The sequence below is a fragment of the Chlorocebus sabaeus genome, chromosome 24, assembly GCF_047675955.1.
Source record: "Chlorocebus sabaeus isolate Y175 chromosome 24, mChlSab1.0.hap1, whole genome shotgun sequence".
NCBI classification, from domain to species: Eukaryota; Metazoa; Chordata; class Mammalia; order Primates; family Cercopithecidae; genus Chlorocebus; species Chlorocebus sabaeus.
The window spans coordinates 13,234,238-13,261,606 of NC_132927.1; the positions used below are offsets into that span (position 1 = coordinate 13,234,238).

Below are 27,369 nucleotides of genomic sequence, written 5' to 3' on the forward strand. Positions count from 1 at the left end.
TCTCCTTCCTAAGAGGACCTCATCTTCCAGGGAACTAAACTCGTCTTACTGGTTTGGCCCTCATGAAAAGTAAGTCACCGCTTTCTCTCTAGTTATTTCACTCACCTAGAAAAGATCAGTTTTCCAACCATCAGGGTTTATGGCTTACTGGACTTGTCAAATTTACAAATTCCTGGTGAAAACAGGATTTTTGTAGATTTGGTTTTATTTATTTTTACTGTGTCTTCAACCAAATAAAATATCTGCAGATTTCCCAGAAAAAAACATATTTACTAATGTCTCCTTGTTGTTTTTGTATTTTATTTCAATTATGCATTAACATTTGACTATAATATTGTCCACTTAATTTCATTTATAAGCTGATGGTAAAATACATACAAATATTAACTTGACAACAGAAATAAATAACTTTTTAGGGAATTGAATTATTTGGAGTTAATACTGACATTGCATTGCTATTATAATTTCTCATAAATAAGTGCAGTGAAATGAACAGGAGGAGTCATTTGACGTTTGAAGTTCTGCTATGGAGGCTCTGGTTTTCCCTAAAGTACTTCATAGATTTTTGCGGAGGAGAAAAAAAAAAAACCTGGTATCTTCAGGGAAAAAAAGGAAAATGATTAGAATGAAGAGAGAACATGCCATTTCTTTCTAAGAAAACCATCGGTAGTTTGATACACATATATATTTAAAATGGTGATTATGCTTTCATTTTGCTATCACCTTTCTCTCCTGAAAATTCAATTCTGTCAAACTTCCTCAAAGAAAACAGGCAGTATTCACTACATCCTATGCCTGTCTTTTAGCACGAACATGTTTGTAGGCAAAGTAGGATAAAAATAAAATGTTTAAGAAAAATATAACAATCTAAAACATAAGGAGGGAAAAAGCTTTTCATCCTGCCTATATAAAAACTCATCTTCTTACTGTAGTTACATATATATATAGATATATATTTTTTTTTCTAGTGTAGAAGAGCACTCCAGCTAAATAGTTGATAAAAAGAGAAAGGTATGCATAAAGTACTGGTTATGAGCTTTCAACTTGAGGTTTTTAGGCTTCAAGGGGTAGCATACGATGTCTGTTTACTCCAGCATCTACAAGTGTTCTTGTTAAGGTTAAGCGTCCTTTCTGAAGTGCCGTGGCATCTTAGGATATAAGTATATTTACAGTGATAATTCAAAGGTAATAAGCAGAGTAATAATGATTAGCTCAAAGGAAATATCCAAACCAAAAGAAATCATCATCAAAGCTTCAGACCTGTGCAAAAATTTCAATTAATTCTAATTCTAATTTTTGAGAGTTGGTGCATTATCCCATTTAAATCCATACATCATCCTTATCTCTCATTCTGCCTTCGAAGTTCTGCCACATCTGCTCTTGCCAGGTAAAATGCTGAATAATGAGTTACTCTTCTTTTAGCTCACAGGAAAAATATATGGATTCAGCATTCTGAATTCAAAAAATTATTTTGCACATGAACCTGTATTGGATAAATACTCAAAATGTTCTCTGTTCTCCTCATACTATTTAAACAGTTCTCCCAGTTCATTCAATGATGGATTATTGAGAATTTTTGTTTTCCCCAAAGCCTGCAACACTTTTGAGGATATAAAAATAAGTCCTCTTTTAGGAAAGCCATAAAACAATGAGATTTCGGAAATTCTGCTTAAGATGAAAGGTTAGCTGGCACACACAATTGCACAGTGATGATTGCTCTATGTTTTGAAAAACAAACTATTCAAAGCAGGAATTTGGGAAGGTTGGACTGTTTTAAAACCACATATATCACAGCGCTGCTGTACTGGAAACAAGCAGAGTGTGCAGTCAAAATCTCTATTACATTTTCCAAAGCATTTCAGTAATAAAAGGAACGTGGCATATATCAATTTTCATTTAATAATAGAGTCCAAATTAAATTCAGCACAATATCTTTCTTTTTTATTGTTTCAAAATAAATAGTAAGAAATTTGTGAACATAAGCAATAGCTACAGGCTTTCAAAACTGTTGTTTATACCTATATTAGAAACGGTAATCCAATTGCACTGTGATATATTTCTAGAAGGATCCTTTCAGGATTATTTAAACCTAAAATATTTCAGAGAGAAAATTATGCTGTAAGTTGCTAATTAACTAATACATAAACATCTTTTCAAACCAACATATTCCTACTAGGCAACACATTATAAATGCATATATTACTTTAACTTAAAACCACACCACTAAATCACCTTTCGCAGGAAGCATTCTGCACTTTACAGTAATATTCTTATTCATTACTTATTTATTTCCTCTACCTAAATAAAAATACCCTACCTGCTTTTTAAAGTAAAGAAATTTCTTTTGCAAACCTCAGTGAAAAGTTCTAGGTTTTAGTCACTAATGTCCATGCAGAGAAACCTGGCTTAATTATAGTTCTTAGCCCCACCAGCAGCCATTTTAAATAGAAAGCTGGTTTAGTTGTGTTGACAATCACATTTTAAACTGATTCTTTCCAGATGAAAAGATACTTTTTCAAACAATGTAATAAAAATGTAAACTCAGCTGTTTCACAGACATAAAAGTGATTTATATCACGTGTACTGTGCTCATGGAGTTTTTCTCCTTATACAATGAAAGTTTTATTTTAAGGAAAAGTTAATAATTAACAGCTAGGAAAATTCCACAATGCAAAGAAGCCAGCTATAGGGGATTAACCACCCCCATTTGCTCTCTTACAAAAATCAGCCAATAAACCTGGTGAGAAAATGATGTGATATTTGAAAATTTAAGAGTCAACTTTGGGATGATCCTTACCTTTGGTGGGAGTGGGGCACAACAGATTGGAAGGAGGCACCGGAGGCTTCTGAGAGCTGAAAATATTCTATTTCTTGGTCTGAGTGCTGGATACATGGGTTTCTTTTTTTTTTTCTAACTTAGGAAAATTCACTGTATACGTATGTACACTTTTCTGTGTTAAACTACACTTCAGTAAAGAGTTCTAAAAAGAAATTACAAATTGTCTTTGATAATAGCATGAAAACTTTTTTTTAGTGTAACTAGATAAATGCTCTCTTTTTTATAAATACTCTGAGGGACAGTTAGACCATCAACTATTTCCCCACAGAACTGTATGATTAGAGGACTTAAAATTATGCCAGTGGCTCATGATGTGTCCCACGCTAGTCCTAAAGAAGGAGAGAATAGGGCAATATTTTACATTTAGGAGAGAGAGAGGAAAAAAAAGTGTATCTGAGGTCTGATATCTGAAATCTTTACAAAAACATGATCCTTTTGAAGGGACTTTAACAGAGGCCTGTAAAATTCATGTTTCTAGCAGCATTCTTCAATGGCTGTGAATCTGTATTCTACACATCCAGTTCCCAATTACTCCTGTTAATGGGAGGCAGACCACAGGGGTAATTGAAAACCCACAGTCAAGAGCTGTAACATACCCCTCCCCCATGAAAATGGTGGACCAAGTATTAAATAAATAGAAAAATTGGTTTGCGATAGAGTTGCTAATAAACTGTGAAACATCCAAAGTGCAGGCAACTTCAGGGCATGCAAAGGACACCATCTAGCTAATGACCCCCTGAAAAATCTGAAACTGCACACACAAAGTGGATACCTTTATGTGACAAGAGCTTAATTTGTACATTTACTCCATGAATTTTGGTATTTAAAACCCCAACATTTAATCCACCAGCTTAAAAACCTTTATTACTTCCATTTCTTCAATATGATATTTCCTCTCTCATTAAAAAAGTTAAGCAATTTATAGAAGTAATTTTGGGTATCATGCATTCTGAGAGAGCATTCAGGTGCCCAATGCCACCAAGAGTTCCATCAAGAAAAAACCATTTTACAATGATCACAGATCCTAACACATGTTATACCCCACATCTTAAAAGCAGTCCTTGCCACATATCTTTTCCTCAAACACCCATCTCTGGTTCTTATTTGCTAACCTTTGTCTTCCTCTACTGCCCTTACCCTCTGAAATGGCGTCTTATACTGGCATTACTTTTTTATTATTTTTCCTAATCTAAGTATGACAAAAATATCATCTTTAAGCACATACATATGTACACATGTTTAGTACAAACAAAACTAAAAGCTCTGACTACAAACAGGCAAAAACATGGGAAAATATATTATGATCTGATCATCTCTGTATGCCATGTGGGGATTGCAACAGGAAAATTTTCTCATAATCTGAAATCTCCCAATCAGCTATTTATTGAGAGAAAACAGAAATGGGATGTTGGGGGAATGAAGAAATAGATAAACAAATAGTTTTTGTCCATGGAAAATATGGAAACATGAATAATGCAAAAATATGAATTAATGGAATAAGTGAAAGAAGCTCCAGTTCATGCCTCTAAGCACTGAGGAAATGTGGGGAGGAAGCTAACATGCTATTCTGTACCTTGCAGTCATATGTAAGTAGAATAAGCCTCTCCCACGAGCCTTCTCCCCTCTGCTCCTCCCAGAAAATACAACCAAAAACAAAAAAAAAAAACAAAAAAAAAAACAAAACCAACAACCCAGCATGAATATCATGATGGTCTCATACATGTCATGTTATTTGCGGTTAGGAGTTAAGGAGGACAAGCATATGATGAACCTAAAGTTAATGAATCAAATGTTTTCAAAGTTGATTGTGTACATCCCCAGGATCAAATTCAATCCTCAGAAATCCACGTGCAGTTTCCATAGAAATAACTACAAACACCAAGCAGAAGAAAATAGCTGTAGTCAGTCTTTTTCTCTGTATTGACATATGGCCTTTATTCTCCTCTGGCATTTTCTTTTGAATGGCAAGTTTTGGCTTGGTTCTTTTTATACAATGAAACTTTGTCAACTCACACACACCTTCAAGAAACCTAGAGTGAAATGCTCATTTTGCAGATCAGAAAAAAAAAAAAAAAAAAAACTTGGCAAGAAGAAGCAAATCAAAGAAGTTCATGAAACACATTTATTTTATTGGGCTATGAAAAGAAAACAGACTTGGAAAGTGAATATGAAAATATTCATAGGAAAATTCAATGGAAAATACATAGTTAATGGAGATGAAGTTGTCAATCAGCAAGCAATAAGGCACATGCATAAATAAAAGTCTGGCCCAGGCTAGTGTAGGTAAAGTACCATGCAGGCAATGAACACATATGATCAGAGGCAGATGTACAGAGTGCCAACAAGGGAACAGAAATGAGTAAGAAGCTTTCCTAGTTAGTGATGTTCACTTTTTCACTTCTCTCCAGGAGTGTTTTTATTGTCTCAAAAGAAGGGGAAAAATTAACTCTTACTTCCAATAAAGTTTTAATAACATGAATTGCAATGAGTCTTTTAATAGACACACCACCAATATGTAAATGCTGTTTCAGACTGAAACAGGATTAGAAAATATGACTATGTAATGAGTCAAACATTTCATTGTATAGTTGCTTATTGATTTTATATATATATATATATATATATATATATATATATATATATATATATATAAACATCCCAGGCCGGGAGTGGTGGCTCACGCCTATAAGCCCAGCACGTTGGGAGGCCAAGGTGAGTGGATCACCTGAGGTCAGCAGTTTAAGACCAGCCTGACCAACATGGTCAAACCCTGCCTCTACCAAAAACACGAAAATTAGCCAGGTGTGGGTGGCATACACCTGTAGTACCACCTTCTTGGGAGACTGAGGGAAGAGAATCGCTTGAATTTGGGAGGCAGAGGTTGCAGTGAGCTGAGATCACACCACTGCACTCCATCCTGGGTGACAGAGCAAGACACCATCTCAAAGAAAAAAAAAAAAATTCCTAGTAAGAAAGACTCTTCTCCAAGGAATAAAAATTAAAAGGTTGTTTGTTTAAATGGCTCAGGGCATATATGAAATTGACTAGTAAGTAAAAATACTAAAATCTCGTAAATTTCAAATAATTCAAATTTTATTTACAAGATTAATTTATGGATTTTACTACATGGATTTTTATCATTTGCTATGCTTTTACAACTTGGGGGCCACTAGACCATGCTAGTAAAAACTTTATTTATTATGACTTTGTCAATTAAGGGGAAATGAGGGAATTCCCAGACCACCCTAATAAGACTATAGACCTCACAATAACCTTAAAGATACCACTAAAAAAAGTCCATATAAATTGCTCTTTTTGTTATGGAGGCTTTAGAGAACATTTCTCTTTAAAAATCAAAATTAGAATATGATTTTAAAATGCTACTGAATGGTATACAGCATTAAAAAATGATTTTAACTTTGTTATTAAGGTCTTAAGGATCATAAGTAAAGTAGCTCCTTTGGTCAATTTCAAGTTACAAGTAAACCAGTCCATTATGATCATCATGTTGATCAGGGCAGAGGTTTGTTGTATCACACGATTCTTTAGGCTGACTTCTGAAGTCCAGCTTGTTTGAGATGAGAATATAGCATACCTAGCAGTACCATTCTTCTTGCCTAACAGACACCAACAAAGGTCCATACAGCTTGCAGAAAGTGTAAAATAAAATGTTAATCACTTAGACATGTGTTGCTTGACATTTTTGTGTTTAGTTTTAAAGAAAGGATGGATTTATAAGAGGTTGCTCATAACTTCTAGATTTTTAGTCACAGAAGCCCAAGGCTGAGAAATGGCTTATTTCCAATACTGGGGCCACTGTGCATCCATGATGGACAGTGTGGATCTGAGAAGCATCTGTGCAGTATTACTCACATATCTTAAATAAGTCATCCCTTCTTACAATGACAGGTGGGAGCTGACTATTTGTCAGGTTGAGACTCCTGTCACAACCCCTATAAGGAAGAAGGAACCAAATCCGTAGTATGAATTGGAGAACCATATCAGTACTCTAAGCTGTGCCTGAAAAGTAATAGGCAGTTCATGCAGACTAGCTTGCAGGAGACAAGAGGATTGCGGGTAGAGGAAGTTTAGAGTTCAGATGCAACACAGCATATATGTAACCACCCCAGAACAAGAATAACCTAAATGCCAAGGAGTTGTTTCAGCTCATCAAAGTCATGGGAAATGTGATAAAGGACAACCATGGTGTCTGAGAGATGAGATGCCTTACTTCATTTATTAAGAAAATGAAATGTTGCACAGTGGAAATCAGAAAAAGGGCCCACAAGTCTCTAAGAAGAGCTAACAGGTTGATGTTCTAGGAACAGAATGAAAATGCCATAGATACCATAATTGCCAATTTACTGGCAATCTCTGCATGTCAAAGCATTATAGTGCCTTAAAATGCAGGCAATCATCACCACCATGAACATGATGCAGAAAGGAATTAAGAATAAGTTAAATATATTGAGGAATAGATCACATTTTCCACTTCAGTAAACAAAAAAGACAGTATGGTAATCTTTTCTTTCTTTCAAAAGGACCAAATCTATCTTTAATAAGAATCGAACATTTTAATATAGTTTAGTTCAACAAACATTTGTGGAATTCCATCTAGGACTCAGGCGCTCCATCAGGTCCCAGGGTCACCAAGATGTGTACAATAGGATCCTGACCTTGGAGAACTCACTACTTGCCTTCCAGTAAAGTGTGAATTTTGCACACCTGGTAGAAAATTCCTTGCTAAGACAATCTCTCAGTGGCGGCAAAATTCTGACATTTCCAGACCCTGTTTGGTCTATTCACATGTATGGCATGCAGCACACTGTCACAAAAACCTGCCAAGATCCATGTGGACACTTAGTTCCAGTGATGAAATTGAAAACTGAGCTATTCAAATGTTCACACATCAGCTTTGTCAGAAGACAAACAGACTTTTCAAAGGGAAAGAGCCAATGCACTTTACTTAACTGCCTCAGGGCGCTGGACTCAGCAAGTAAGCCTGGTTTCCATTTGTAGCTCTGCAACTACTCTTTAGTGGCCTTTAACAAGTTGCTTAATTTTTTCCTCCCATCTATTTTACTCAGTGGACATAGGATCAGGAGATGGGTTAAGGTGGAGGAGTGTGGGAAAGCGAGAAGTAGCAATAGCTGATCTGAACCTTGCTAAGATGTGTTAGATGAGTATAAAATTCTTCATTCATTGGAGGAAAGATGTTAGGAAAAGAAATATTAGTGGTAATTATAACTAACATCAAATTTCAAAATATTAAAGTCAAGAATTGTTAATCTAACAATAGTCTGATTAGTTATTTTTAATCTCATAGTTGGATTAACTCTTCAAAGAAGTAATTTTCCATTCATAGAAAGATCAGATTTTTTAAGACCTTTCAAATGTGACATTCAAAATAAAGACAACAATCTAATGCTGCTGATATGTGGCTGAAGGCAAAAGAGAGGAAAACAGGCTCCTTAAGACTCCTTAAAACCAGTTTCAGAAGAGTTTAAAATAAGTTCTGCTTCTCATCTCTAATAATGAATTTTTTAAAAAGCAACAAAACAAACAAACAAAATTTCAAGGGCTCTTCTTATATGTAAGCTATATGAAACAGCAGAAAAAGACAGTTTATATTATAAACAGTATGGCTTAGATTTTGCTTTGCTGTCATCTAGAAAGTTCATATGGCCCATGTAAATTCTATAGCAATGAATCTCTGAACAGTAGCATCTTCCTTTTCAAGGTTTTACTTACTTTAAAACCCTTGTTGTAAAACCTAATTTGGGGTAGCAGAGTGGAAGGGAGTGAGTAGTGGGACAAATTAAGGGAAGAGCATTAAAGAAATCAACACAAAAAGTTTTTATGTAGTTGATCCCAAACCTTATTTGAAAAGCCTGAATAGGATGAAAAGGTTTTCTCTATTCAGTAGTTTCACTTAATCCTCAGTCCAAACATTTGCCCCAATAAACATTAGATTATTTTTATGTTAGCTATAAAGCTGTCAGTCCTCAATAAACAGATATACTCCTGGTGGTTTTACCTTTGCTGTCAAAGAATTGTCAATATGTATACTGGCTCTTAAATTAAAACAAACACACAGAAAAAGAAATGTAAAATAGAATCACACAGCCGAGTTTAACTAGAGGCTGTTGAAATCCTAAATAAATGATGGTACATATAGTCAATGGTGATTAGAAGTTCAATACAACGTGATAGAAAGTAGTCAGTGCGTTGTTAGCGCCTTGGTGTCCTCTTAATGGAATGTTGTAACCTCTCCTATTCAGGTAAGCCAGACCCTTACTTTAGTGTCTCTGTTAAATTTTATGTCTGATATATCCATTTGTCCTAGGAAGAAAAACAAGTTCAATGAAAGGGACACTTTGAAGATTTTATTTCCTATGGGGACAGTTAACTTCTGTCTGGAAAGTCCCTTCATAGTTTTGGTGGGTTTTTTTCCTGTAATTGAGAATGGTTATACAAGAAGTGTGAAGAAACCTGTAGGTATTGAAAATGCAAACGTATTTTCCAACTGGTCAAATGTCTAACATTTTTGCAGTTGCTTTCAGAAGGATTTTTCCACAAAGGCTAATAGAATCATGTGACTGAAACACTCGTTTTTGCTCATACAGTCATTTTATTGCAGAATTAACTGTTTAGAAGGCCAGAGCTGGGTCTTTTTTTATGTACCCGGTATGCTGCCTAACAGAGGACTGTGTACACATGGGCAGTCAGTAAATACCATTTGCTTGCTGGGTCATACGTTTTCTTATAAGGCTGGTAAAGAAAATGACATCAATACAGAAAAGATGCAGATATCTTTTTTTTTTTTTTTTAGCTGGATTAATGTTGTTTGTCTTTCATCTCCTTCTATATGAAAACACTTTATATACTTCAGGGAACTATGTCTCACACCAGAGAGATTAAGAAATATTTAATAATGAGATTGTCCAGCATTATAAAAGGAGCTGTTCATTTTAATTTTCTGTCTGAAATGAGCAGCTCTTTTTCTTCTAATAGGGAGAGAGAGACAAAGAGAGAGAAAGAGAAATCGATTAAACAAATGAGATCAAAATAGGATATGAGGGACTTAGAAATGTAACCTGGGTGAATAAAGAGTTTGAGGACAAGAGAGCTAAAGGCAAATGTATTGGGAATCTTCAGGTCTGAATGAATACTCCCTTTGTTCTATACAATAAATGTATGATCTTCCCTGCCAAGGCTGAAAGAAGATGGATTTCCCCAGGAATGCCCCATCACTGGAGAAGAGATGTGCCATCAAAAGCCATCATGCTCTGAGGAGGTGTAGCAAAAAGATCAAACGTTTAAGACAGATGATGGGGTAGAGGAAGGAGTGAAGACAAGAATGTAGAAAGGTAAAATGCCAGCATTCTGAGAATGAGATCCACAAACATGAAAGAAGGAAATTGAGGGTGTCAAACTTAAACCCATGGTTTGTATCTTGTGGCCCTGAGCAATTTGGAGTTTAAGGAGAAAGTTGGAACATTCTATTCACCATGGTGGTGTTTCTCATATGTCAAACATGCATAACAGAGCCCATGCCAAAATATATCAAGTAGTGCCCTGGCATCCTGAAGAAACATTTGAAAAAAATGTAAAGGTCATATTATAAGAAGAGTTTAGCGCCCTAACTGATGTCACCAACCAATTTGGTTTCTCAGTTTTCCATTTATTTTCTAAAGCTATAAAGTAGCTACTTAGTCAAAAAAGAATAATTTATGTTTTTCTAAGTTTATCTTTTAAAATAGAGGTTAAGATCTGGACCCAGGTTACCTGGGTTAAAATTCCTACAACCAATGAGAAACTGGACAAGTGACACAAACATTTTGACCTTGGCTGACTCATCAATAAAATTGGAAGAATTGTAGTTCTTCCCCTATAGGATTGTTGCGAGGACTAAATGAGTTAGAGCACTTAGCAAAGCACTCAGCACCTGGTAAGTTATTGTTTTAGTTGCTTAAAATAAAATTTTAAAAATGTTATTTCTCTAACCAAAAATATATGTATTATTATTATTCCTCAAATAACTTGATCAACTAAGTACAATATTGAGTACCTACCAGCAAATACTAGAAGGATAAAACATTAAAAGTCATACTTTTAATGGAAAAAACTGCTATTACTTTTGCATCAATCTGACACTTTCAGGATTTACATTTGATTTCTTTTTTTAAAAAAAGTTTGTTTTTGCAGATCTCAAGTCTCTGGTGAAATTTTCCATCTTCTACTTTCTTGAACATAATTCTTATAGCTTTTTAAAAAAGTCATTCTCCATTAAACACAGAATTATCATATGCTCCAGCAATCTCACTTCTGGGTATATACACCAAAGAACTGAAAGCAGAGACTCCAACAGATATTTGTATACCAGTGTTCATAGCAGTATTACTCCCAATAGCCAAAATCAGGAGGCAGCCCAAGGGTCCACTGACACCTGGATATGAATGGATAAACAAAATGTGTTGCATACATACAATGGGATATTATTCAGCCTTAAAAAGGAAGGAAATGATGATGCATGCTAAAATACAGATGAACCTTGAAGGCACATTATGTTAAGGGACATAAGCCAGTCAGTCACAAAAGAACAAATATTGTATGATTCCATTTATATGAGATACCTAGAGTACTCAAACTCGTGGAGACTGAACATAGAATGGAGGTTATCAGGGGCTGTGCAGAGGGAGAAATGGGGAATTATTGTTTAAGGGTATAGATTTTCTGTTTGAGAAGATGAAAAGTTCTGAAGATGCATAGTGTTGATGGTTGCATGACATTGACTTCACTTAGGGCCACTGAACTGTATGCTAAAAAAAATGCTTAAAAAGGTAATTTTATATTATGTATATTTTACCCAAGTAAAAATAAAAAAAATTTAACGTCTCAGTCTGATAATTCCAAAATTTGAATAACTTATTGTCTCTGCTTCTCTTGATGTTTAGTTAGTTGGTCTTTTTTATTTGAAGGCCCTCTAATTTTTTATTGAGTAGAGGACGTTGTGCATAAACATTGAAAAGCCCCTGGATGATAGATCTAAAATTGACACTCTAACTGCGCAATTAAAAGAATTAGAGAAGCAAGAGCAAACACATTCAAAAGCTAGCAGAAGGCAAGAAATAACTAAGATCAGAGCAGAACTGAAGGAGATAGAGACACAAAAAACCCTCCAAAAAATCAATGAATCCAGGAGTTGGTTTTTTGAAAAGATCAACAAAATTGACAGACCGCTAGCAAGACTAATAAAGAAGAAAAGAGAGAAGAATCAAATCGATGCAATTAAAAATGATAAAGGGGATATCACCACTGACCCCACAGAAATACAAACTACCATCAGAGAATACTATAAACACGTCTACGCAAATAAACTGGAAACCTAGAAGAAATGGATAATTTCCTGGACACTTACACTCTTCCAAGACTAAACCAGGAAGAAGTTGAATCCCTGAATAGACCAATAGCAGGCTCTGAAATTGAGGCAATAATTAATAGCCTACCAACCAAAAAAAGTCCAGGACCAGATGGATTCACAGCCAAATTCTATCAGAGGTACAAGGAGGAGTTGGTACCATTCCTTCTGAAACTATTCCAATCAATAGAAAAAGAGGGAATCCTCCCTAACTCATTTTATGAGGCCAACATCATCCTGATACCAAAGCCTGGCAGAGTCACAACAAAAAAAGAGAATTTTAGACCAATATCCCTGATGAACATCGATGCAAAAATCCTCAATAAAATACTAGCAAACTGGATTCAGCAACACATCAAAAAGCTTATCCACCATGATCAAGTGGGCTTCATCCCTGGGATGCAAGGCTGGTTCAACATTTGCAAATCAATAAATGTAATCCAGCATATAAACAGAACCAAAGACAAGAACCACATGATTATCTCAATAGACACAGAAAAGGCTTTTGACAAAATTCAACAGCCCTTCATGCTAAAAACGCTCAATAAATTCGGTATTGATGGAACATACCTCAAAATAATAAGAGCTATTTATGACAAACCCACAGCCAATATCATACTGAATGGGCAAAAACTGGAAAAATTCCCTTTGAAAACTGGCACAAGACAGGGATGCCCTCTCTCACCACTCCTCTTCAACATAGTGTTGGAAGTTCTGGCTAGGGCAATTAGGCAAGAGAAAGAAATCAAGGGTATTCAGTTAGGAAAAGAAGAAGTCAAATTGTCCCTGTTTGCAGATGACATGATTGTATATTTAGAAAACCCCATTGTCTCAGCCCAAAATCTCCTTAAGCTGATAAGCAACTTCAGCAAAGTCTCAGGATACAAAATTAATGTGCAAAAATCACAAGCATTCGTATACACCAGTAACAGACAAATAGAGAGCCAAATCAGGAATGAACTTCCATTCACAATTGCTTCAAAGAGAATAAAATACCTAGGAATCCAACTTACAAGGGATGTAAAGGACCTCTTCAAGGAGAACTACAAACCACTGCTCAGTGAAATAAAAGAGGACACAAACAAATGGAAGAACATACCATGCTCATGGATAGGAAGAATCAATATCGTGAAAATGGCCATACTGCCCAAGGTAATTTATAGATTCAATGCCATCCCCATCAAGCTACCAATGAGTTTCTTCACAGAATTGGAAAAAACTGCTTTAAAGTTCATATGGAACCAAAAAAAAGCCCGCATCTCCAAGACAATCCTAAGTCAAAAGAACAAAGCTGGAGGCATCACGCTACCTGACTTCAAACTATACTACAAGGCTACAGTAACCAAAACAGCATGGTACTGGTACCAAAACAGAGATATAGACCAATGGAACAGAACAGAGTCCTCAGAAATAATACCACACATCTACAGCCATCTGATCTTTGACAAACCTGAGAGAAACAAGAAATGGGGAAAGGATTCCCTATTTAATAAATGGTGCTGGGAAAATTGGCTAGCCATAAGTAGAAAGCTGAAACTGGATCCTTTCCTTACTCCTTATACGAAAATTAATTCAAGATGGATTAGAGACTTAAATGTTAGACCTAATACCATAAAAATCCTAGAGGAAAACCTAGGTAGTACCATTCAGGACATAGGCATGGGCAAAGACTTCATGTCTAAAACACCAAAAGCAACAGCAACAAAAGCCAAAATTGACAAATGGGATCTCATTAAACTAAAGAGCTTCTGCACAGCAAAAGAAACTACCATCAGAGTGAACAGGCAACCTACAGAATGGGAGAAAATTTTTGCAATCTACTCATCTGACAAAGGGCTAATATCCAGAACCTACAAAGAACTCAAACAAATTTACAAGAAAAAAACAAACAACCCCATCAAAAAGTGGGCAAAGGATATGAACAGACAGTTCTCAAAAGAAGACATTCATACAGCCAACAGACACATGAAAAAATGCTCATCATCACTGGCCATCAGAGAAATGCAAATCAAAACCACAATGAGATACCATCTCACACCAGTTAGAATGGCGATCATTCAAAAGTCAGGAAACAACAGGTGCTGGAGAGGATGTGGAGAAATAGGAACACTTTTACACTGTTGGTGGGATTGTAAACTAGTTCAACCATTATGGAAAACTGTATGGCGATTCCTCAAGGATCTAGAACTAGAAGTACCATATGACCCAGCCATCCCATTACTGGGTATATACCCAAAGGATTATAAATTATGCTGCTATAAAGACACATGCACACGTATGTTTATTGTGGCACTATTCACAATAGCAAAGACTTGGAATCAACCCAAATGTCCATCAGTGACAGATTGGATTAAGAAAATGTGGCACATATACACCATGGAATACTATGCAGCCATAAAAAAGGATGAGTTTTTGTCCTTTGTAGGGACATGGATACAGCTGGAAACCATCATTCTTAGCAAACTATCACAAGAACAGAAAACCAAACACCGCATGTTCTCACTCATAGGTGGGAACTGAACAATGAGATCACTTGGACTCGGGAAGGGGAACATCACACACCGGGGCCTATCATGGGGAGGGGGGAGCGGGGAGGAATTGCATTGGGAGTTATACCTGATGTAAATGACGAGTTGATGGGTGCAGCACACCAACATGGCACAAGTATACATATGTAACAAACCTGCACGTTATGCACATGTACCCTACAACTTAAAGTATAATAATAATAAAAAAAAATAAAAAAAAAAGAAAAGCCCCTGGATGATGGTACTTTCCTCCAAAGATGGAATCATTTTTTTCTCAGCAAGCAGACAGATTACAGAATATCACCTTCATTTTGCTGAGGGTGGGTTTTAGGCTTTGTTAGGGACAACGTATTTATGCTTTGTCCCTATTCCTAAGGCAGAGCTCTTACTCTTGGGAGTGGACATTCTGGGCCTCAACTGAACACCTGGGGTGCTTACAGAGCCCTTCCACCTGGCTGGACTTGAACTCCAACCCTTGCCTCCTCAGCATCAAGGGGCTGTTGAAGTCCCCATTCATCTCTATAGCTTTCCAGCTGCTGGAGTTTTTCCCCCTGGGTTTCTTGGAGTTTCCTCCTGCTCATATGTGGCTCAAGAGATGGCAAATGCCTCAAGGGGAAATTGCATATAGATCTTTGGGCTCTCGTCTTAGCAGTTTCCCTCTTCACCAGGATCTTTACTTCTCAGGTCTCAGACATTTGGCATCCCTGAACACCAACCTACAACCCCCTCCTCAGTCCAGAGGTGGTTTTGACTCCTTCCCCCAACACTTCCCACAAGACTTAGCAAAGCCTTTAGGTAAAAAGCCTGGGTGAAAGTAAAACTCACTTCTCTAGGCTTCCTTCCCTCAGGTCTTGTAGTCTCCCATCAGTTCTGCATGCTTCAGTAGCTCTCCAATGCCTTCAAAAGTAGTTTTGTGTATTTTGTCTATTGCTTACTGTTATTTTCAGCAGGAGGGTTCTTCTGATGCAAGCTACTCTGTGGTGTCTGAAACCAAGAGTCTCTATAATATTATCTTTCAAAATCCTAACTCAACCTGCCTCTTATTTCACTTCAAATGTTCTTTGGCTTTTACTTACTTCATTTTTTAATCTACTTGAGTATTTGAGTTTTATGTATACAGTTTTTGTCCCTCTGCTTATTCAACTCTAGACAGGAAGTGCTTTAAGGAGAACAGTAGTGAAGACAGAACATGTTCAAAGAAATGGAAGCAGACAGTTTGCATTTCACTTTGGTCTTCCTCAGCCTTCACAGTTCCCCTAATTAGACTACTCCCAGTGCCGGTCAGCATCACTTGCCAGCGGTGAAGTGCCCGAATCTAAAAACTACATGCCAAAATCTAATGCCTCACCTTCACACACCTGCGTGGCCATGAAAATCATTCTACTGTTTTCCTGAGATTGTTATAAAGATGTTACTCTTCTGGGGTTATAGACAAATTATCATGTTTAGAATCTTGGTCTTAATGATACCATGGGTGTCATAAATTTTCTTGCTCTTTGTTTTGATTTGATTATACATTTTTTAATATTAATATGTCCAGAATAGCTAAGCATATGAAACTAGTAATTATTCAATTAAATTCAGCAAACACAAATTGGATGATGATTATATATAATTATATATAAAGAACTATGTGATACACTATAAGAGCCCCAAATATTATTTCATCAGAGTTCTACATATTTACATAACAATGAATAGTTACAAGTAATTGGCTACAATATAAGGTACTAAAAATAAAACTAGCTAACAATCATTATGTGTATATTTATATGCCATATATTAATACTGAGTGCTAGCAATGCAATAAAGTAAGTATGGTTATTGTCTCCATATTACAAATGAAAAAACTGAAGTACAATGAGGTTAAGTAATTTGTCCAAGGTCCCAAAACTTCTAAGTGGAATTCTAATCCAGGTCTCTTTGGTCCCCAAGATAAGTGTTGTTATAGAGGAACAAAGTGCTACAAGAGAACAGAAGGAGGAAATTATTTCCCTTTTGGATGATGAGAGACATCAAAGAGAAAACAGCATATTAGCTGGACGTCTTTGGATGACCGGAATTTCCACAGGTGGAAAGAAGGGAAAGGACATTCTTGGCTAATGAATATGCATGAGAAATATGCATAGAAAAATTGTTTCAGGAGTTATAATTGTTCCAGAAGGGCTGGAACATAAGAGGTATCTAATGATATTGGGTAAAATAAAGCCTGAAAGATTCAAACCAGAGGGTAAAATTTTTTCCAACACTTAGTGGTAAAATCTTATCATCATATAATATCTATGGATCAGGAACTTGGGCATTGTTTAGCTAGGTGCCTCTGGAATGCCAAACACTAGAAAGTCATTGAAATTTCTTCTTACTCATCACCCACATCCATTGTCAAATCATTGTAAAGAGTTTAATTATCAGCATTTTTCTCTCTAATGAAATAATATCTTATACTTGTCAGTATCTCAGATTCCGTGGAAAAAGACAGAAGGTCTGTGGTAGGCTCTGGGAGAAGAGTATGAACACAAGGTTGTAGACAGAGACAGTTCATGGGGTTAAGGAGTGAACAGGTAGTTAAGAAACATTTTTGAAATGTAACACATATTTTATTTTACACATGAAGCCAGGTCTTTAGTTATCAATATGTCTTATTGCTTAATGAGTTATATCGCAACATTCTTTTAATTTTGGTTCCTTTACAAATAGTGTCAATCTCTGGAAATTTTATTATTTGAATTTCAAGATGTATGTTGACCCGTTCACTGAAAATGTATAGAATACGAAATGGTAATTCTCCTTTTGGTTCTTGATTCTTCTAATATAGGAGAGGTTTTATGTAAAAAAATTTAAAAAACTAATTCATCTAACAATAAACTCACAACCTCTCTTTAAGAGTTTCCAAAATGTATCTAACACTTTATCTCATTTTCTGTCATCACTGAGACTGTGACTATGTTAGATTTTTTGGTATCTTGTTTTCCTCTGAGTTCTCTGTGGCCACACAAGGAGAGTGACAAACACTATTTATCAGCAGGACAACCAAGCCACTGTATAACGCTGGCATTTTCTCTAGGATTTGGTGACTATATATTTCAACATATATTGTAATCATGTGATGATTCTTCACTCCCATCTGACAATTCATCCAAGGAACTTTGGTTAAATGCCTTATTTCATGTTTCATGAAGTTTTCCTGGTTATTACCCAATTCATCTTGAGATAGGCCAAGACACCCGCAGGTGAAATAACCGAGTTAAGTTCACTCAGTGAGTCTTAACCTCACACTGTGTCTGGTAACTACCCTTTGGAGATGGTTCTGTCCTAAGGACCACAGGTCCAAACCTCGGTCTCAGAATGATGGTGCCACATGTCAAAAGACATGTGTAATCTAATTCCATTTGCCTAAGACTTTTTTTTAAAAAACAAAACAAACTAAACCTCTGCATTCTTTGAGTGTTGATATCACGATCAATTTTTCTGGGAATCCCACTAAACCCCTTTCTGCTGAAGTTTTCTTGTATATAGACCAGAAACATTGTCAGCAGTCATACCATCCCTAGATGAAATTCAGCCAACTGAGATGAGATATGTGACAAGGCTTTGAACCCAAAGAAGGAATGGTGTAAATGTGAAGTGCTACTTCTGTGATTGCTAGTACCACTCTTTTGTTATTGACAAAATAGGCAGCATGATAGAGGATGAGGAAGACACTGGATGAATCCTAGCCCCAACAAATACAGCTGTGGAATGCTGGGCAAGTCCCTTAACAACTCTTATTTGTTTCTTGACCAGAAAACTAGAACTGTACTCCTCATCCTCCTCCCTGCTAGGGCTCTTCTGAGTACCACGGAGGTCATATACATGGACACATTTCACAAACAATAAAGGACTAAAATGGTAACAGTGGTTTTGAATCTAATGACTATTATAACAATACTATCAGAATCTCCTCCCTTCCTCCAATTCCAAACCACCTGGAAGACCTGCAGGAAAGGCAAAGCTAAAATCATGAAACCAGTCAAAAACGCATTAAGTCATTGACGAAAATAAACTATGAACTCCTTTAATCTTGTCTATGTCAAATCATGCCTAAGTTATTTTCTACAATAAGATAATCAGGCACAGGTAGAAAAGTGCTTTTAGGAAGTTCTCTTTTTCCATCTCATTTGAAAATGTTCGGTTTTAACCACCACTAGAAAAAGGATTTTGGTTTTGGTAAAGCCATACTTTCCCAATAACGTGACTGTACTTCCAGCCCATTAGAAAGCCAGAATAAATTTAAAGTAAGGCCTAAAAGTATTTCCAATGGGATATACCCCACTGGCTATGGAATCCCACCTTTCCCCTCCACTTTGATTAACACTCCACAAACATGGGGAATGGGAGCTCAGGCTCTGAACTGAAGACACCAACCTTCCTAGAAGAAAACTATTTCCACACAAACAACTGGTCCTCCTTGCCTTCTTGTCAGCACCACATGCTGAGGGAGGCTGTGTTTGGTCTCTTAATCAGGTCTTGCTGATGGGCTGACATCACTGCAAACGTTTTCACTTACTTTTTGGCAACAGTTAAATCCTTGCCAAAGGCCAGTCAGTTAGTCGGAAAGCATTGTGAGAGAGAGGCTGGGGGAGTCGGAGTGTGAGTGTCAGCTAGCAGTCTGTGGTGATGACAGCAGGGAAATCTAGGAGCTGAAACCATTTTAAAGGTCACTCTGTGGCAGAACAAAAGACCTCTGATTTAGAAAAGGAAACAGAACTCTGGGCCATCGAAGACCTGGGATGCCGCCCTCTGAGCACTCTGCAAATTCATCATTTGCTCCCTGATTGTGAAGACTGGGGAGTAACTGTTACTTTACAACCCAATACAGCTTCCGCCAGCAACTGTGTGGCTTAGCAGTGGTACGGAATAATCTGGTAAGATAGAAAAGCGAAATAATGTATCCATGGTCCAACTGCCTGTTGTTTTCAAAAATATTGAAATAAGTCACTGCCTTTTCTTTGGTATTCTTTCTCCCGACCCTTCATCCTTTAATTTTCAACCTTGAATTGCTAAATAATCTCAATGTAAAGTTCTTAGCTACATAGCATAACCTTTCTGTAAAAAGATATTACATATACTTGATGACTAAAAATTTATGAATATTCATATGTGGATGATAGAAAAGTTGATCTCATAGAAGCTGACAGTAGAATAATGGTTACTAGAGACTGGGAAAGGTAGTGAGAAGGGGAGAACAGTTAGAGGTGGGTTAAAGGGCTGAGTGTGGTAGCACACGCCTGTAATCCCAGCATTTTAGGAGGCCAAGGCAGATGGATCATTTGAGATCAGGAGTTTGAGACCAGCCTGGCCAACATAGTGAAATCCTGTCTCTACAAAAGATATAAAAAATTAGCCAGGTGTGGTGGCGGGCACCTGTAGTGCCAGCTACTCGGAAAGCTGAGGCAGGAGAATTGCTTGAAACGGGGTGGGGGTGGGGGCAGAGGTTGCAGTGAGGTGAGATTATGCCACTGCACTCCAGCCTGGGTGACAGAGCTTTTTAAATTTATTTTTATTTTTATTTTATTTCATTTTTTAACAAAGAGATGGGTTAATGGGCACAAAATTACAGCTAAGTGGGATGAAAAATTCTAGTATTCTATAGTACTGTAGGATGACTATAGCTAACAATAATATATTACATACTTTCAGATAGCTAGGAGAGATTTTTAATGTTTCTAATACAAGAAATGATAAATGTTTGAGGTGACAGACCTGTTAATTACTTTGATTTCATCACTATACATTGCATGTACTGAAATGTCACTCTATACCCCATAAATCTGTACAATTACGTCAATTTAAAAAATCAATTAAAATGTATGAGTATGATATACTAAAGTTAACAAACCATTTTAAAAGAAACACAGATTATTTAAGAATAATAGTAATATGTCCATGCCTGAATTAAGATAATCTCTTCTCACATTTTCTTTCCAAATCAGGAGAAGACTTGGAAGAAGAAAATGTCTTCAGCCTATGGAAGCCATATTCTAGACCTAGCTCCATCGCTTTTAAGACATGCCAGATAAATTTGCTATAGTTTATTTTCCAAATTCTAACCTATTCTATTATTTTTTTCTTGTACCCCAACCCCCAACCCCTTTTTTTTCTAACTAAAGAGGAAACTTGCTGTAGCATCATTCAAAAGCCCAGGCAGGCCATGGCTGAGTTCTGGCAGTGTGGGAGCAAGAGCAGCTGGGACTCTCTGCTTTCCTTGTCATCACCACATAAAAACAAGCGAGCACTCGAGGGAGGTCCAATGGGTACCAGGAAGGGCCTCTTTGCTAAAACAAAAAGAAGGGGAGTGAAGGCAGTCAAGGCACCACTCACGGAACTCATCACAGAAGTCACAGTGCACATTTGGTACCTACCATAAAAGGAACTCACTTGGGCAAACCAGGCTTACAAACTCAATCAACACCCAATAATCGACACAAAATGAATCCGCATGGCAGATTATCTGCTCAGGGGTCTGAGATGTAGACCCCATCTGAGTGAAGACTCAGCCAGCTGTGAACTGCATTGGATCTATAGTCTGATAAAAGCAACCAGCCCCAGGATCAGGAAACAGTGATGCCAGAACCATCCACTGCATTCCAGCTTGGCAGTGCTGGGTGGATGAGTTGGTCTCCGTTAGATGGTGCAGGAGAGTTGAGAGGGGAGAGAAAAAGCAGCGGCAACTACTGGACTTTATGAAGTTGGAATTTTGTAAGTTGGAAGTTTAGGAGGAGAATGCTGATTGGTCAAGTAATTAGATTCCCGGCTGTGGGCAGAGTCAACTCTTCCGTTGCTTTTTCAAACCAATACCCCCGCACCCACACTTCCACATGAGGGTGAAGGACGGTTTCCAGAGACTACTTTACTCAGGGGGGTTTTCTACAGGGACAGGTCTTTCTATTTTCAGACAGCCTATTTTCATGGCTTCAAAACCACCCAGTCATATTAGTTTAGGTAAACCACTTTTTAAAAAGTAGACCTACTAAGACATTGAATTGAGCCAAACACTTTGGTGTGAATCCACTGATAAGAAAATGTCCAAATCTTACTAAGTTGTAGAGCTGTGGGCATCCCACTTCCTTTGTCTGTGTCACAAGCCACTCATTCCCCTTCTTAATGAAAACAAGAGAGAGTGATTATACCTCCTGGGGCTGTGCCATTTGTGCCGTCTGAAAGGCACTTAAATGAGTGGCACATTATCTCACACATCTGGAGTTTACCAAATTAGCCAATTATGCTTGAGCTCATAAAACGAGGCCTTAAATGTCATTTAACTAGAAAATATTATAATCACCAAGTGGTCTGATTGTAAGATGATACTTGGGGCAGCATCAGTGGTTACAGAAAACAAATCGTGAAACAAAACACAGTTCAAATGCCCCCCAAATGCAACCACATATTTTCTACAGCAATTCTTTCTGAAGAATACCATATTTCTGAAGGCACCAGCAATCAACATGTTTCTCATTTGAAGCTAAGCTTAATCTGACCTAGTTGTTTCCTAGTTATTTGCCTTGAGCAAACCAATGCCCAAGAATTTTTCACATAAGAGAGCTAAGAAACAAACAGGATGAAAATTGACTGACTGAAAACCATGAACTTATCAGAAATACAGAGCTAATTACAAAGGATGGGGCAATGATTAGATTGAGTCTTGAGTTGCCAGAGCTTTGTAGTGCTGCCTCAGAATCATCAAGATTTGCTTGACTTAACATATACTGGTCTCAGAGCTTTCATACATTATTTGAAGGAAGACATAAAGCTGCTTTAAGTCGCTGTGTGATTTGAGGCTAGGAATATCAAAGACTTCAGAATAGCCATTTAAAGATTAGCCATTTACAGCCATTATTTCCATATTGTCTTCTTTCCAGCCAATAAATAACAAAATTTGATTATCAGTGAAAGATCAAATACAGTCTAACGGAAAAACCACGGTTATACCTGCGTGGCTTTGGGTAAGTTATTTAACTTCAGTTACCTTATACAAAACATGGGCATGAGGATTCTATGTTGTGTTAATAGTGCTGTGTTGATAAAAATGTATGAAAAAAAATCCTAGCATAGTTCATGGTACACTGAAGAAAATAAATATTAGTTTTAAGTCTTTCTCTACCTACATTACCAGAGTATCTTGAGTTCTGTTTAACTCCTATATTTGCCTTATTTCAGGAAGAACAGCCATTGAGCACTTTCAGAGGAGGCAGAGTGGGAGTAGAGATGGGAAGACTGTCCTGGGTTTACACTGACATAATGTATAGTCCCCTCACCCACCTGTGAACATTTCAATCACTCTTTTTAAAGGAATGACAAGTACAAAAGAGACTAGGCCAACTTTCATAAGATGCTCTGAGGTAAAGGGAAGTGAGGCATGATGCATGGACACATGGCAAATACCATGATACCAGCCACTGTTTGCTAGGTGAGTTTACAAAACCAACCCTATTGGTTTTAAAGGCAGCTAATTAACTAGGCTGTATCTTTATGTCTTCTGGGCTCACTCTACTACAGTAGATGGACCTATTAGTTTATTTCTGTCAAACCAGAGACAGATGAAAAGTTGTGGTGATGATGAAGGTACTCACAACAGTGATATTTCTTCACTGCCTTCATTTTCTGTGAGTTCTCTCTTCTATGTTATAGAAAACAGCCTCTTTTGTAAAAATTAGCTAAGTGTGAGGATTCCCTATAATAGAAATCCTTACTTGGAATTTGGAATGCCTCTCTTTTTAAGCTTTAACCTCACTTCTGTAAAGCTGTGTTGAAAAACCATGTCTTTCATAAGACATGGTTTTTATTAAAAAGTACAATGTATCTACACTTTTTTAGAAGAAAAAGAGTGTTAGAAACAGTAAAGGGATTTGGACTCATGTCTGTTGAAAGCAAGTGAATTCTGAGCAGAGAGGTGAGGAATTGCATCTCTAAGAATGGTGGAGAGAACTGTTTCATTTTCTTAACGTTGGGGAAATGGGAGATTTGTGAAGATTTTAAGTGTATTAACAGATTTTAATTAATTAATTAATTAATTTTGAGACGGAGTCTCGCTTTGTCGCCCAGACTGGAGTGCAGTGGTGCGATCTCGGCTCACTGCAAGCTCCGCCTCCTGGGTTCACGCCATTCTCCGGCCTCAGCCTCCCGAGTAGCTGGGACTACAGGCGCCCACCACCATGCCCGGCTAATTTTTTTGTATTTTTTTAGGCCGGGCACGGTGCTCACGCCTGTAATCCCAGCATTTTGGGAGGCCGAGGTGGGCGGATCACGAGGTCAGGAGATTGAGACCATCCTGGCTAACACAATGAAACCCCGTCTCTACTAAAAATACAAACTTTAATGTTTTTAAATAAAAGAAAAGGATGAGCTCTCAAAACCTTTAACTTGGAGGAGATAGGAAAAATCAGGAGAGGTGAATTCTCCTAATTATGTCAACAGTCAAAATTGACTAGTGCTATCTTCCCTGCAGGCCACAGGCCAAACTGGCCTCTATGCACCTGAGTAGGAATGACAACATCTTTGAAAACGGAGTGGCTCTCAAAGAAAGTCAAAAGGAACTTCTTTGACTAGGGAAAAAAAATTAACACAGCATGTGTTAAAAGGCTTTTGTCTTCTTTTCTTCTCTTTCATTTCTTTTTTGTTTTGCTCTTTTCTTTCGTTTAACCCAAGGCTATGAAATGCTCTTGCTCTGTGTAAAAATTAACAGGGAGCTTTTTATTTTGTATTTTTACAATATTTCCATCTCTAAGACTAGAGCTCTCTGGCTTTTGGCTAACAGCATGTCCAGATCCAAAGGCATCACAGGAAGAATGTCAATTTGCTCTAGAAGCAATTAGACATACAGGATAGAAAAAGCCCAATTCCACTATGTAAGGACCACACATACTGTATGTTTGTTATATTATTTGATATCAAAGCAGAAGCAGAATCATCAAATTCTTCCCAAAACACACATGAATTGAAGATCTTGGCTAAGGAATTGCCACATCCAATTCAGGAATATCTGTTACAGCTCACAGATCTCAGTAATGCTGACATTACTGTTTTGCAGGAAAGGGATACTTTCATTGGCTACATAATGCACTATGATTTTCTTAACTCTCTTTTCATAATATAAAGGTTTATATTATCAACGTAGGGCATTTAGATACCACATCACTAGAGTAATAGCTAGAAGTACTTGTCAACTTTTGTCACTAGGTGACCTCAAAATATTTAATCAAACATCAAGAATATTATCATAACTTCAGAGAGGTTAGTCTATCTTCTATAGACTTTTATAGACTAAGATAACTCTTCAGTTATCATCTCTGTTTCATTTTGCATCATTATGATGTTGGTGTGATGACTTCCATTCATTTGTTTAGCATACTTACTGAGTGTCTCTACTCAGTGCCAAACACAAGTGTAAGGAATACAGAGCTAATTGGGACATGACCCTTAGGAAATATATTCTTGGGGTGGGAAAAGGGAGGTAGAAAATGAGTTTCATAAACCAGGATGGTGTATGCTATATTTTATATAGCATATGTAAAGAAAGAAAAGAGTGGGGAAATAATTCAGCATATGATAGAGAAAAGAGGGTCAGGGAAGGTAAAATGTGAAGTCACTTTTAAATGAAGAGGGATAGTTTCTAGGGGAGGTTTGGGGATTGGGTCCTTCAGGAATAGGGAAGAGCATGGAAAAACCCTGAGAATGTGAGAGACCAGAGTGCTGCAAACTGTCTGCTATTCCTAGAGCAGATCTGAGTATGAAGAAGGACCATGCCACGAAAGCTCTGCATACTATGACAAGAAGTTTGAACTTCATACCATAAGGCATATTTTTATATATTTCCCAAATACTCTGAAGATAAAATAACTAAAACAGTATGATGCTGATATAGCTATAGATAGATGAATGAATGAAACAGAATAGGAAATGGAGAATCAAAATGGAAAATTAGAGGGTATATGTGTAGAAGTTTAATATGTGAAAAAGGCAGCATTGGCTAGGTGTGGTAGTTCACACCTGTAATCCTAGCACTTTGGGAGGCCGAGACAGGTGGATCACTTGAGGTCAGGAGTTTGAGATCAGCCTGGCCAACATGGTGAGGCCCTGTCTCTACTAAAAATACAATAATTAGCTGGGCGTGGTGGCGGGCACCTGTAATCCCAGCTACTTGGGAGGCTAACGCAGGAGAATTACTTGAACCCAGGAGGCGGAGGTTGCAGTGAGCCGAGATTGTGCCACTGCGCTTCAGCCTGCGCAACAGAGTGAGAGTCCGTCTCAAAAAAAAAAAACCACAAAAACAAAACAAAACAAAAAAAGGCAGCATTTCCAATTAGTGAGTATAGATTTTTTTTCAGCAAGTGGTGTTTGGACAATTGACTGACCATTTCAAAATGAAATTTAATTTCTGTATACCACACTGCACATTAAAAAATTATCAGCTGGATTAAAAATTGTAATGTAAAAAACTATCAGAAGAAAATATTTATAATCTTGGGGTTAGAGAATTTTTTTTAATGTGACATCATTAGATATCAGGATGGAAAAGATAGATAATATAAAATTACAATCTTTAAAAATCATAAACTTCTGAAAGGTATAAGACACTATAGGTAAGATAAATGACAAGTTGGAAAAATTGTTTACAGTCTACATAATAGTCAAATGATTAGTATCTATAATACATAATAAGCACCTACAAATCAATTTTTTTAAAAATCTAATCTAAAAGAAATGGATAAAGGACACAGGCAATTCGCAAAAGAAATGATGCCTAATGATATGAAAGTATGCTCAATCCCTACAACATTCAAAGGAATGCACTTAGGACAGTTCTATTTTTCATTGGTCAGATGGTAAACGGGAGATACATATCAGTGACAGATATACCAAATAATGATTTATAATGTGTTTGAGAGTGTGTGAAGAAATAAGAACTTTCAAATCTTAAGGGTATAAAATCAGTACATACTTTTTGGAAGGTAATTTGTCAACATCTCTCATATAAAACATGCATATTATTTGATCCTGTATGTCCACAGCTAACAATGTACTTTATTGTACTAATATATTAAAACTATAAAAATATACAAAAGTTATATAAATATGTAATGTCAATATATCAATATATACTATATATTAAAATATACAAATAGATACACACAAATGTGCAAAGATAGTATGAAAATATTTATTGCACTATTGTTTATAATAGCAAGAATTTGGAAGCAACCTAAAGGTCTACTGTAGAGATTAATAAATTGCAACATATAGATAAAATAAATTACTATGTTGTTAAAGAGAATATACTGGCATGGAAAGATATCCATAATACAAGTTTAACTGAAATAAATGATTAGCAGAATAGTATTTATAGTGTAACCTGGCAAGACAAGTAGTGATCTACAGCAGTTAAGAGCATGGGTTTTGGGGTCAAGCAGACCTAGATTTGATTCCCAGCTCCACTACTCACCAGAAATGTGAAACTTACTAACTTCTCTGAGTCTTCTTTATCTGTCCAATTGAAATGGAACCCAACAGAACCTACATAATACAGTTGTAAGAAGAATCCCTAC

At 36.8% G+C, this 27,369-nt stretch overlaps 1 protein-coding gene across 1 annotated transcript in view; it reads right to left on the reverse strand.

Annotated features, from left to right (window-relative positions):
• SLC25A21 (solute carrier family 25 member 21) overlaps positions 1–27,369 on the reverse strand; it is a 512,026-nt gene that overhangs the window by 120,670 nt on the left and 363,987 nt on the right. The window lies entirely within an intron of this gene.